A 12,500-nucleotide genomic window follows, 5' to 3' on the forward strand; every position below is an offset into this window, starting at 1 on the left:
TTTTGTCCGTCTTATTGCCCGCGTGCGTTGGCGTACCTGGTTTCTGAAAGTGTGCGCGTCTCCCACGTGCATCTTAAACCATGCGTGGTCATTGCATGTTTTCGCTTGAGGAGATATCCATTTCCACCAGTGAGTAGTGTTCATTCGCCGCCGCTTCATCGCGATGTGCTTTTGACGTCTTTTTGCTTCTCTGTGCCGCCCGCGCTCCGTGCTTTCCGAAGGTGAGCGCATGGTTTCGCTTTGCAGTGCGCGCTCTGCAGCGTGGTGTTGTGGCGTGGTTCCGGTGAAAGTGCCTGTGGGTGACCTCGCGTGCGTCCGTAATTCCCTGCCTTCGGCCTACTCAGCGTGGACGTCATATCTGTCCTGTGACCTGCTGCTCAGTGCTCAGTGCTCAGTGCTGTGCTTCTGCAAGGCCTCTGGTGTGGGTGCCGTGTCCTACGTATCGCCCAACTAGGCTCTACTTGTGCCCCTTATTAATTCATTAATATGTGTCGTGTGTGTGTGTGCTCTTTGAGCAGTTTCCGTTCTTGTGCCGTCCGTCCAGTGAAAGGAATTTTTTTTTTTTTTATTAAGTTACGGCGCTTGTTTTCGTGCAGCTCTACGTGGTCGTGTCCTCGTACGCAGTGGTGTGTTTGTGGAAAGTCTCTCGTTGTGTTGTGTTGTGCAGTGCAGTGCAGTGCAGTGCAGTGCAGTGCTGTGCGTGCGCCAAAGCCTCTGGATAAAAGAAAAAAAAATTATATATATATATAAATACACATTTTTTTTCTAATTTTTTTTAAATTAATTTTACATGTGGTAAGTATGCATGACTTATACCATCCTTTGTATTGATTTATTTGGGTCGTGTCTTTTTTTTCCACATTATTAGCCTTCTTGTTCTCCTCCTCCTCCTCCTCCTGCTTATCATTATTGTAGAAATGTTTTCCTTTTTCTTTTTTTCCTCTTTCTTTCTAAGCTTTTAGTTTCCACCAGAGTGTCGAACCGAATGTTTTATTGGTTTGCTTCGATTTGCGGGAGCACAAAAGTAATGTAGGACATTAAAATAGCACAACAAATAGAAGAACAAGAGGTATACAGGACAGGCGCTGATGTTGAACTAGTTTCATTCAGGAAAAGTGAACATGTATATACACACGACAGGCAAAGCAGCACATATTCTTAAGGGTAGAAGATATTTGAGCTGGGATGCTGGTGTCTCCCAGCACGATCAAACCATCCGGGGCTATTGCCGCCTTCTCGGCTGCCCTCGGCACTTATCGTGAATAAAAGCTATATATGTATGTTTACTTTTCCTGGATAAAACTAGTTGAAAGTGAGTGCCTGTCCTGTATACTCCTTGTCCTCGTCTTTTTTGCGCTATTTTATATATTTTACTAAGATGAACCAACAGCGTACCGTATTAAAAAGAAAAAGAAGAAGCTAAAGTGATATTATATTTACCTGGTGCTTCTTTTCGTAATAGGCACTATTTCAAGAGTGCAAACGGGTATCTTTCCATTCATTTGTAGGGTTCGCTTATTTTCAGGTGCCGAGAAATAAATTGCTTTATTTAAATTTGATGGAGCAGTAAATGACAAGCTACATACATATCTGTCTTTCCTTGTTTTTTTTTTGTGTTATATTTTAGCCTGAATTTAAAAGTTATCAGTCTGTTGGGTCGCCTAAAATACAGGTGATTGGCATTTGAGGTTTTTTTTCTTTACAAGATAATGGTTGATTCAATTTAGCAAGTAAGCATCAATTGTGCTACTTTTTTTTTCCCTTCATCTTAAATAGAGCTAAGCAATCAACTCGACATGACGGCTACTTAATTTGTCGCTTTCTTACCGCCTGTTTTCCGAAACTGTGTGCTTTCTTTTCGTCGTCATCGACTTTGGGCTGCCACTCCAAGTCCATAGAGCCTTTTTTTTTTCAGCTATCCCTGCCGTACACCCTTGTACTTCTATTCATCGTCAGACTAATAGACAGTTATATTTTCTTCCGTACAGATCCAAGTTGGCGGGTCAGTTTCGGTTCGGCTGAAACTAACTCCTCGGTTCCGGTTTTTCGTTCGCTTCGGTTTTCGGTTCGACACTCTGGTCTTCACCGTGCATGGCACCCCCCCTTCCTTCCTTCCTTCCCTCCCTCCCTCCCTCCCTCCCTCCCTCCCTCCCTCCCTCCCTCTCTCCCCTCTTCTCCTCCCTGCAAGAAAACAAACTGTCGTTTCGAAATGTTTTCTTACTTGAACTGTGAAGGTTTTCAAGTGCATTACTTTTCCTCCTTTATTGAGCGCACAATTCTAGAGTGGAACTTCCCTTCTGACATTGCAATAAAGTTTCCTGCACAAGGAAGAAAAACCTGCCATTTGACCTCCCTTGTGTGTGCAAAGTGTCAATGTTCCTATATTATGCTTGAACATGGTATTTTTGTCTTCCTATTTGTCGCAGAAATCATGTATGTGTATGTATGTATGTATATATATATATATATATATATATATATATATATATATATATATATACCAATATCGCACTTTATGGATTAATCTTGCACGACCTGTGAAAACCACGTATCTCTGGCTTTCCTCACGTTCGATTTTCGAGCAATTTCTGAAGCTAGCTTGGGGAGATTGATTTCGCTCGCACACAATTCGAGGCGCGAGGACGGGCATGTACGAACGCCTACGTAGTCGGGACGGTAAACAAAACTTACACAAATTAAAATCCTGCGCAGATAATAAAAGAAAGAGCAACAAAAAAGTATGGGCGTCTTTCTTTACTAATTTCTTTTTTTTTTCTTTTTTAGGATTGTAAGCGGACGGGCTTCTTAAACGATACCAAAAAGCGAGACACAATTTGACAAACGGGTCACGTCACAAGAAAGAAAATCCCACATCCTCAAGCGTGTAAAAAATGCACGCAATATCTACAGTACTGGAATTGGAAGCGCTGCCAATCTCGCGTGCACTAGCCCAAATCGCGTTGCTCCCGCTCACGTCAAAGCGACACAGACCTCGTCGGAAAGGTACGCTTTCTGACGCGGTCAACCGGTAAAAACACTATATATTGTAAAATTCTGTACTTTGGACGTGATTAATTCAGACTGCTTTGCGGCTAACTAAGCGCGCGTTCCTTCCCAATGAAACGAAAGAGCGAGATTAGAAATAGAGGAAATAATTCCCGTGAAAAGAAAGAAATTCGTCTCTTATTGAGCTTGGCAGTAAAGCACGCGACATCTCCAGTATTCCGTTTGAAAGCGTTGTCCATGGCAAGTGCAGTAGTGTACAGTGTTCGGCTCTCGCCCAGTTGAAAGCGCCAGAAAGCCCGTGCCGCCTCGCGACACGGGTAACCGCTAGAAAACACGCACATTTTAAAGTCGCGTGATTTGCACTTGATTCCTCGGAAGTACTTTGTGGGAGACGAAGCGGGCGTCCCATGCCAAGGACACGGAAGAGAGAGATTAGAAATAGAGTGAACAATTCGCGTGAAAAGAATAATATTTGTCTCCTATCGAACCTGCCACAAAAGTAAGCGAGATTTCCAGTATTCCGTTTGAAAGCGCTGCCCGTCGCAAGTGCAGTAGTGTACAGTGTTCGGCTCTCGCCCAGTTGAAAGCGCCAGAAAGCCCGTGTCGCCTCGCGACACGGGTAACCGCTAGAAAACACGCACATTTTGAAGTCGCGTGTTTTGCACTTGATTCCTCGGAAGTACTTTGTGGGAGACGAAGCGGGCGTTCCGTGCCAAGGACACGGAAGAGAGAGATTAGAAATAGAGCGAACAATTCGCGTGAAAAGAATAATATTTGTCTCCTATCGAACTTGCCACAAAAGTAAGCGAGATTTCCAGTATTCCGTTTGAAAGCGCTGCCCGTCGCAAGTGCAGTAGTGTACAGTGTTCGGCTCTCGCCCAGTTGAAAGCGCCAGAAAGCCCGTGTCGCCTCGCGACACGGGTAACCGCTAGAAAACACGCACATTTTAAAGTCGCGTGTTTTGCACTTGATTCCTCGGAAGTACTTTGTGGGAGACGAAGCGGGCGTTCCATGCCAAGGACACGGAAGAGAGAGATTAGAAATAGAGCGAACAAGTCGCGTGAAAAGAATAATATTTGTCTCCTATCAAACTTGCCACAAAAGTAAGCGAGATTTCCAGTATTCCGTTTGAAAGCGCTGCCCGTCGCAAGTGCAGTAGTGTACAGTGTTCGGCTCTCGCCCAGTTGAAAGCGCCAGAAAGCCCGTGTCGCCTCGCGACACGGGTAACCGCTAGAAAACACGCACATTTTAAAGTCGCGTGTTTTGCACTTGATTCCTCGGAAGTACTTTGTGGGAGACGAAGCGGGCGTTCCATGCCAAGGACACGGAAGAGAGAGATTAGAAATAGAGCGAACAATTCGCGTGAAAAGAATAATATTTGTCTCCTATCAAACTTGCCACAAAAGTAAGCGAGATTTCCAGTATTCCGTTTGAAAGCGCTGCCCGTCGCAAGTGCAGTAGTGTACAGTGTTCGGCTCTCGCCCAGTTGAAAGCGCCAGAAAGCCCGTGTCGCCTCGCGACACGGGTAACCGCTAGAAAACACGCACATTTTAAAGTCGCGTGTTTTGCACTTGATTCCTCGGAAGTACTTTGTGGGAGACGAAGCGGGCGTTCCATGCCAAGGACACGGAAGAGAGAGATTAGAAATAGAGCGAACAATTCGCGTGAAAAGAATAATATTTGTCTCCTATCAAACTTGCCACAAAAGTAAGCGAGATTTCCAGTATTCCGTTTGAAAGCGCTGCCCGTCGCAAGTGCAGTAGTGTACAGTGTTCGGCTCTCGCCCAGTTGAAAGCGCCAGAAAGCCCGTGTCGCCTCGCGACACGGGTAACCGCTAGAAAACACGCACATTTTAAAGTCGCGTGTTTTGCACTTGATTCCTCGGAAGTACTTTGTGGGAGACGAAGCGGGCGTTCCATGCCAAGGACACGGAAGAGAGAGATTAGAAATAGAGCGAACAATTCGCGTGAAAAGAATAATATTTGTCTCCTATCAAACTTGCCAGAAAAGTAAGCGAGATTTCCAGTATTCCGTTTGAAAGCGCTGCCCGTCGCAAGTGCAGTAGGGTAAATTGTTCGGCTCTCGCCCAGTTGAAAGCGCCAGAAAGCCCGTGTCGCAAAGCGACACGGGTAACCGCTAGAAAACACGCATCTTTTTCTTTTGTTAATCCCGTGCTTCTCACTTCGTTCCTTGAGAGGACTTTGTCGGAAACTAAGTGGCGGGGCCTTCCAAACGAAACCAATGGTAGAAACAATGAAGTGAGCAAAGAAGAGTAGTGTAAAGAAAGAAAATTGCCTATTATGAAGCCTGCCGTAAACACGCGCGATACCGCGAGCATTCGGATTAAAAGCAGTGACAATCTGACTTACTATAGCGCTCATTGTTCGGCTCTGACACAATTCAAAACGCATGAAACGCCCCGTGTAAATATTGGTTTACTTTGTAATAACAAAGTCGATAAACTTTCTGTTGACCATGTTAACATGAACTGAAAGTCAAAAAGAAGTAATCAGAGTCAAGCAGGGGTCAGCACGTTTTTAATAAAAAGCGAGAAATAATTTTTTTTATAGGGGTAGGATGTATGTACGTATGTATGTATTTATAGAGGCACAGAGGAAAAAAAGAACATTTATATATATATATACACACAAACATACATACATACATATATATATATAAGGAGAGAGAGAGGGGAAAAAAATAAGAAAGAAAGGACAAATAAATGATACTGAATAGAGTGAGAGACAGTAGTCAGTAAGTCAGTCAGTCAGTCACCGAAACTGATAACCACAAACTATGTACAGAATGCTCTTGAAGGATCTTCTTTATACTTATCGGTGCTATTATGTGGAGGTGGGGTCTGTCGAGCGTTCGATTGGTGCGAGCGGCATCTGACGACGTCGCCGACGCCTTTCGTCGCCGTCTCGGCCGCTGCCTCCGCCGCATGGTCGTTACAGCAAGGTACCTGCGATCTCTGGCGTCTGCCGTTGGGGTCGGTTCTCGGGTGCACCTGTGTCTTGAAAACGAATGCGAGAGGAGGGTGTTTCGGAGCGTCCGCGCTAACCGAACGGTGTGAAATGACGAGTGCGTTCTGACCGAAGGCCGGGGTGCGTCCTCGCGTCCTCACGGGACCTGAAAGCTCGGCAACGCTGCGAAGGCGTCGTCAATGATTTTTTTGGCGTACGACTTTCTGTTGCTACGACGAGAAAGAAATTTATGCGCTTCTTGCCGCGTCGGTACCGACCTCGGTCGGGGATATTCCGGCTGCGCGCTCGAACGTGCTTCATTTCTTCTTGGATTTGGAAGTAATTCCTAAGCGTTGTGTGTGTTTGCGGTTCGTAAGGGGCGCCTGACGGTGGCCCCGCGTCCGCGCGTTGGTAGGGTTTTGGGCGACCCACCACGAAAAGATTACCTGGTTGATCCTGCCAGTAGTCATATGCTTGTCTCAAAGATTAAGCCATGCATGTCTAAGTACATGCCGAAACAAGGCGAAACCGCGAATGGCTCATTAAATCAGTTATGGTTCCTTAGATAGTTTCTTCCTACTTGGATAACTGTGGCAATTCTAGAGCTAATACATGCAGTGAGCCCGAAGCCCCTCGGGGCGACGGGTGCTTTTATTAGACCAAGATCAATCGGGCTTCGGTCCGTTTTGTGTGGTGACTCTGGATAACTTTGTGCTGATCGCACGGCCACGAGCCGGCGACGTTTCTTTCAAGTGTCTGCCTTATCAACTGTCGATGGTAGGTTATGCGCCTACCATGGTTGTTACGGGTAACGGAGAATCAGGGTTCGATTCCGGAGAGGGAGCCTGAGAAACGGCTACCACATCCAAGGAAGGCAGCAGGCGCGCAAATTACCCACTCCCGGCACGGGGAGGTAGTGACGAAAAATAACAATACGGGACTCTTTTGAGGCCCCGTAATTGAAATGAGTACACTCTAAATCCTTTAACGAGGATCCATTGGAGGGCAAGTCTGGTGCCAGCAGCCGCGGTAATTCCAGCTCCAATAGCGTATACTAAAGTTGCTGCGGTTAAAAAGCTCGTAGTTGGATCTCAGTTACAGGCGGGAAGTGCGTGGACACCACGTTACGGCCCGTGCTGAACATCATGCCTGTCGTGGCTTGGTTCCCTTCATCAGGTGCCTTGCTTTGGCCGGCGCGTTTACTTTGAAAAAATTAGAGTGCTCAACGCAGGCGATTCGCCTGAATAACAGTGCATGGAATAATAGAACAAGATCCTGTTTCTGTTCTGTTGGTTTTTGGAATACAGGATAATGATTAAGAGGGACAGACGGGGGCATTCGTATTGCGGCGCTAGAGGTGAAATTCTTGGACCGTCGCAAGACGAACTACTGCGAAAGCATTTGCCAAGAATGTTTTCATTGATCAAGAACGAAAGTTAGAGGTTCGAAGGCGATCAGATACCGCCCTAGTTCTAACCATAAACGATGCCAACCAGCGATCCGCCTGAGTTACTCAAATGACTCGGCGGGCAGCTTCCGGGAAACCAAAGTATTTGGGTTCCGGGGGAAGTATGGTTGCAAAGCTGAAACTTAAAGGAATTGACGGAAGGGCACCACCAGGAGTGGAGCCTGCGGCTTAATTTGACTCAACACGGGAAAACTTACCCGGCCCGGACACTGGGAGGATTGACAGATTGAGAGCTCTTTCTTGATTCGGTGGATGGTGGTGCATGGCCGTTCTTAGTTGGTGGAGCGATTTGTCTGGTTAATTCCGATAACGAACGAGACTCTAGCCTATTAAATAGGTGCGTGGTTCTCTGCACCTTGCACCCTTCTTAGAGGGACAAGCGGCTCCTAGCCGCACGAAACAGAGCAATAACAGGTCTGTGATGCCCTTAGATGTCCGGGGCCGCACGCGCGCTACACTGAAGGAAGCAGCGTGTTTTTATCCCTGTCTGTAAAGACTGGGTAACCCGTGGAACCTCCTTCGTGATTGGGATAGGGGCTTGCAATTGTTCCCCTTGAACGAGGAATTCCCAGTAAGCGTGAGTCATAAGCTCGCGTTGATTACGTCCCTGCCCTTTGTACACACCGCCCGTCGCTACTACCGATTGAATGATTTAGTGAGGTCTTCGGACCGATACCCGGAGCGGCCTTTCGGTTGCGGCGGTGTGTTGGAAAGATGACCAAACTTGATCATTTAGAGGAAGTAAAAGTCGTAACAAGGTTTCCGTAGGTGAACCTGCGGAAGGATCATTACCGGATGTTATTTGGCATCGTTTTGTCTTCTTCCTCTTGTACGGGGAATGGACTCGATGTGCGAATTTATCTGGCGCCGATCCCGACCAAGCTTGGATGCCGTCGGGACGGCACAAAAAAAAACAACTGTGGTTCGGATGTGCCTTTTTCTTCGGGTGGCCTCCGTTCCTTTCGATGATGCGCCCAGCGGGAGCCCTCTGCTGCCTCGATTGAGAGGAGATTTCAAGTGCACCGGGACAATCCGCGGGTTACAAAAGGCGCATCGCCCCCTTTTTCGTCTCTTCTCGAGGATCGCCCTTTTGTTTTGATTAACGAAGAGGCGTTTGAGAAGAAGCTTTTTTTTGCGCTTTCGAGATGGCATGGGATGTGCCGGGCGCGAAAAAAAAACAACAACTTGTGTTTTGTCGTACTGATTGAAAAATCCAAAAACACGACTCTAAGCGGTGGATCACTCGGTTCTCGGGTCGATGAAGAACGCAGCCAGCTGCGAGACTTGGTGTGAATTGCAGGACACACTGAGCACTTACTCTTTGAACGCACATTGCGGCCTCGGGCCTTCCCGTGGCTTCGTCTGTGTGAGGGTCGGATCATATATCAAGAGAGGAGAATTTGTTTTCTACCTCGTTTTGACTGTGTCGGATCGTGGGCAGCACGCAGTTTTATGCTTTCTTGCGTTGCGTTTTCTTTGAGCAAATGCACGAGTGGTGCGATTGCACGCGTGCGCTTAACCAGTCCTCCTCCTCCTACGAGTTTTTATCGAACACTGCATGGGAAAACGAAACTCGATGGATACCGTTTGTGGAAAATCCCGTACCAAAAAAATCTTTCGCACGTTGAACGGCGCTGTGACGTCGGTGCGTTAGAAACGGAGATTTGAAACGGTTTCTTTTCGATCGATTCTGTTTTCTTTGGCGTGGATGTTGTTCGAGTGGAAAAACCGTGGGACGGAGTTGGCGTTGGCGCGTTGAAACGCGGCGTCGGCAAATGTAAATCTCGTGGCGTTGATTTGCACAAAAAAAAGAAAAACGCTTCTGGGAGGAAAGTTTTTTGCGTCGTAGCCTTCCGTCAGTCTAAGACCTTCGCGTCCCCGATGAATACTGGAGCCATCCAGTAGGGGAATGCCGTTGGATTGCGCGCTTTCTTTTTTGTCGAATCGAAAGCGATGCAAACCGTGTGTACAACAACTGTTAGTTCGCCATCCTTTTGTGTTTTTGACATGTGGTAAGGAGGCGAAGTTTTTGTTGGAAAGCGCACAAAATAAAAAAAAGATTGTCGACCTCACATCAGGCGAGACAACCCGCTGAATTTAAGCATATCACTAAGCGGAGGAAAAGAAACCAACAGGGATTCCCTTAGTAGCGGCGAGCGAAACGGGACCTAGCCCAGCACCGAATCCCTCGTCCTTGCCGGCGATCGGGAAATGTGGTGTATGGGAGGTAACGTTCCCGAGAGTTTTGCGGTGGTGCAAGTCCCCCTGACAGGGGCTTGACCCAGAGTGGGTGCCAGGCCCGTCTCCGCCACTGCTCTCTCGGGATGGAACCTCCCGTGAGTCGGGTTGCTTGAGAGTGCAGCCCTAATTGGGTGGTAAACTCCATCTAAGGCTAAATACGTCCGAGAGACCGATAGTTCACAAGTACCGTGAGGGAAAGTTGAAAAGAACTTTGAAGAGAGAGTTCAAGAGTACGTGAAACCGCTTAGAGTAAAACGGGTGGGCCCTCGAAGCTCGAGGGCGGTGGGATTCAGTTTCGCTGTGACGTGGAGCGGTGTCAGCGTCTTGGTTTACGGGCTCTCCTTGTGGGGGCCCGTTCCGGCTGCCCGCGCGGTGCCGCGCACTCCGGAACGCATTTTCCACCGTCGGTAGGACGCCGCGACGGGCACGGGTAACCCTTTCAAGAACGACTTTGAGTCCGGCCGCTGGAGGTGACCGGCGACGGCCCTTGTTTGGCTGTCGTGGGAGTTATACCTGGCCGGTAATCGAGTACGTCACCCTGCCCAGGCCTCATGGGCTACTCCCTTCGGGGAGGCCCGAAACGATGCCCTCCGGAATGCGGAGCGGGAAACCCGGCTGGGTCAACGGGTCGCCTGCCTTACGCCAGGTATTCGCCTGACGTTCGGTGTTTGGGGCTCGGAACCGGCGAGGCGGGTTCTTTCCGCGGAGGGTCGTCATGGCTGGCGGCGAGTAGGTCCGTAACCCACCCGACCCGTCTTGAAACACGGACCAAGGAGTCTAACATGTGCGCGAGTCAATGGGTCCCTCAAAACCCAGAGGCGCAATGAAACGTGAAGGCGCGGCCTCGTGCCGTGCCGAGTTGCGATCCCGGGCCGCCCAGGGGTCCGATGAAGGGAGCAGCAACGGCCCGCCCCACACGCTCACGTCGTGGGGGCGGCGCTAGAGCGCACACGTTGGCACCCGAAAGATGGTGAACTATGCCCGGGCAGGACGAGGCCAGAGGAAACTCTGGTGGAGGTCCGAAGCGCTTCTGACGTGCAAATCGATCGTCCGACCCAGGTATAGGGGCGAAAGACTAATCGAACCATCTAGTAGCTGGTTCCCTCCGAAGTTTCCCTCAGGATAGCTGGCGCTTGTTGCCGAGACCAGTCACACCTGGTAAAGCGAATGATTAGAGGCATTGGGGTCGAAACGACCTCAACCTATTCTCAAACTTTCAATGGGTGTGTCGGAGGCCTTCTGGTCTGAGGCCTCCGGAAGCGATGAGAGTGCCAAGTGGGCCACTTTTGGTAAGCAGAACTGGCGCTGTGGGATGAACCAAACGCCGGGGTAAGGCGGCCGATCTGGGACGCTCATGAGATCCCATGAAGGGTGTTGGTTGCTTAAGACAGCAGGACGGTGGCCATGGAAGTCGGAACCCGCTAAGGAGTGTGTAACAACTCACCTGCCGAAGCAACTAGCCCCGAAAATGGATGGCGCTCTAGTGTCGAGCCTATCCCCGGCCGCTGCCGGCAGATGCACGCAAACAAGGGGGTGCTAAGCTGCAGCGAGTAGGAGGGCCGCTGCGGTGAGCGTTGAAGGTGTCGGGCGTAAGCCCGCCTGGAGCCGCCGCTGGTGCAGATCTTGGTGGTAGTAGCAAATACTCAAGTGAGAACCTTGAGGACTGAAGTGGAGAAGGGTTCCATGTGAACAGCAGTTGAACATGGGTCAGTCCGTCCTAAGGGAAAGGAGAAGTTCTTTCCGAAGCGGGAGCACTTTTTTGCAGTGGAGAGAGCCCCGCAGTGACCGAAAGGGAATCGGGTTAATAATCCCGAACCCGGACACGGAGATTGGTCCTTCGGGGCCCAGTGCGGTAACGCAAACCAGCTCGGAGACGCCGATGCGAGCCCCGGGAAGAGTTTTCTTTTCTCTGTAAGGAGATCGAGTCCCTGGAATGGGTTCGCCCCGAGATAGGGATGGTGGCTCCGTAGAGCAGTGCGGTTCTTGCGCTGTCCGGTGCGCTCGCGTCGGCCCTTGAAAATCCGAGTGAGGGAGTGTGATTTTCGTGCCGGACCGTACCCACATCCGCAGCAGGTCTCCAAGGTGAACAGCCTCTAGTCGATGGACCAATGTAGGTAAGGGAAGTCGGCAAAACGGATCCGTAACCTTGGGATAAGGATTGGCTCTGAGGACTGAGCCGGTCGGGCTGGGGACCTGAAGCAGGAACGGCACTGCACCGGGACTGGGCGGGGCTCGCCGTTCACGCGGCGCGGCCAAGCCCCGACTAGCGTCGGGACCTTCCTGTGGAAAGCCTCAGCTGCGCGGCGTCTGAGGGCTTCGTGCCCAAAGTGCTATGCTTCGGCCGGCAAAAAACAGTCAACTCAGAACTGACACGGACCGGGGGAATCCGACTGTCTAATTAAAACAAAGCATTGCGATGGCCGCTGGTCGGTGTTGACGCAATGTGATTTCTGCCCAGTGCTCTGAATGTCAACGTGAAGAGATTCATCAAAGCGCGGGTAAACGGCGGGAGTAACTATGACTCTCTTGTCTCCTATGGCATGCACGCCTTGGATTCGGGGTGAGAGCAGATGGTTGCTTGCTCGCGCAAAGTCGAACTCCCACCTGCTCGTGGTGTCCGCCGCAAGACTAGTGAGCCTAAAGGGGGTGCATCCCTGGCGAACTCGTCTTCAACGGGACCTCTCGCATTCCTTCGGGGGGGGGTGACCCTGCCCCCCCCACACCGGCTTGGCTATCATGGAAAAGGGACTCCTAAGACCCTGACCGAGTGGTCGGGGTTCCAAGTCTGGAGTCGGGCTGACTGCACTTATGACGCCATA

General features: G+C 49.8%; 2 non-coding genes and 1 pseudogene across 2 annotated transcripts; all 3 read left to right on the top strand.

The window, feature by feature from the left end:
- Positions 1-6,415: 6,415 nt before the first annotated feature.
- LOC120847250 lies at positions 6,416-8,231 on the top strand. The gene has a single exon (XR_005717320.2). It is a non-coding gene; the product is annotated as a small subunit ribosomal RNA (ribosomal RNA).
- Positions 8,232-8,663: 432 nt separating this feature from the next.
- LOC120847333 lies at positions 8,664-8,816 on the top strand. Its single transcript, XR_005717348.1, has one exon. It is a non-coding gene; the product is annotated as a 5.8S ribosomal RNA (ribosomal RNA).
- A 688-nt stretch (positions 8,817-9,504) lies between these two features.
- Positions 9,505-12,500, top strand: part of LOC120847270 — a 5,257-nt pseudogene continuing 2,261 nt past the window's right edge.

This window comes from Ixodes scapularis, unplaced genomic scaffold, assembly GCF_016920785.2.
Source record: "Ixodes scapularis isolate PalLabHiFi unplaced genomic scaffold, ASM1692078v2 ptg001158l_1___fragment_3__unscaffolded, whole genome shotgun sequence".
Lineage (NCBI taxonomy): Eukaryota > Metazoa > Arthropoda > Arachnida > Ixodida > Ixodidae > Ixodes > Ixodes scapularis.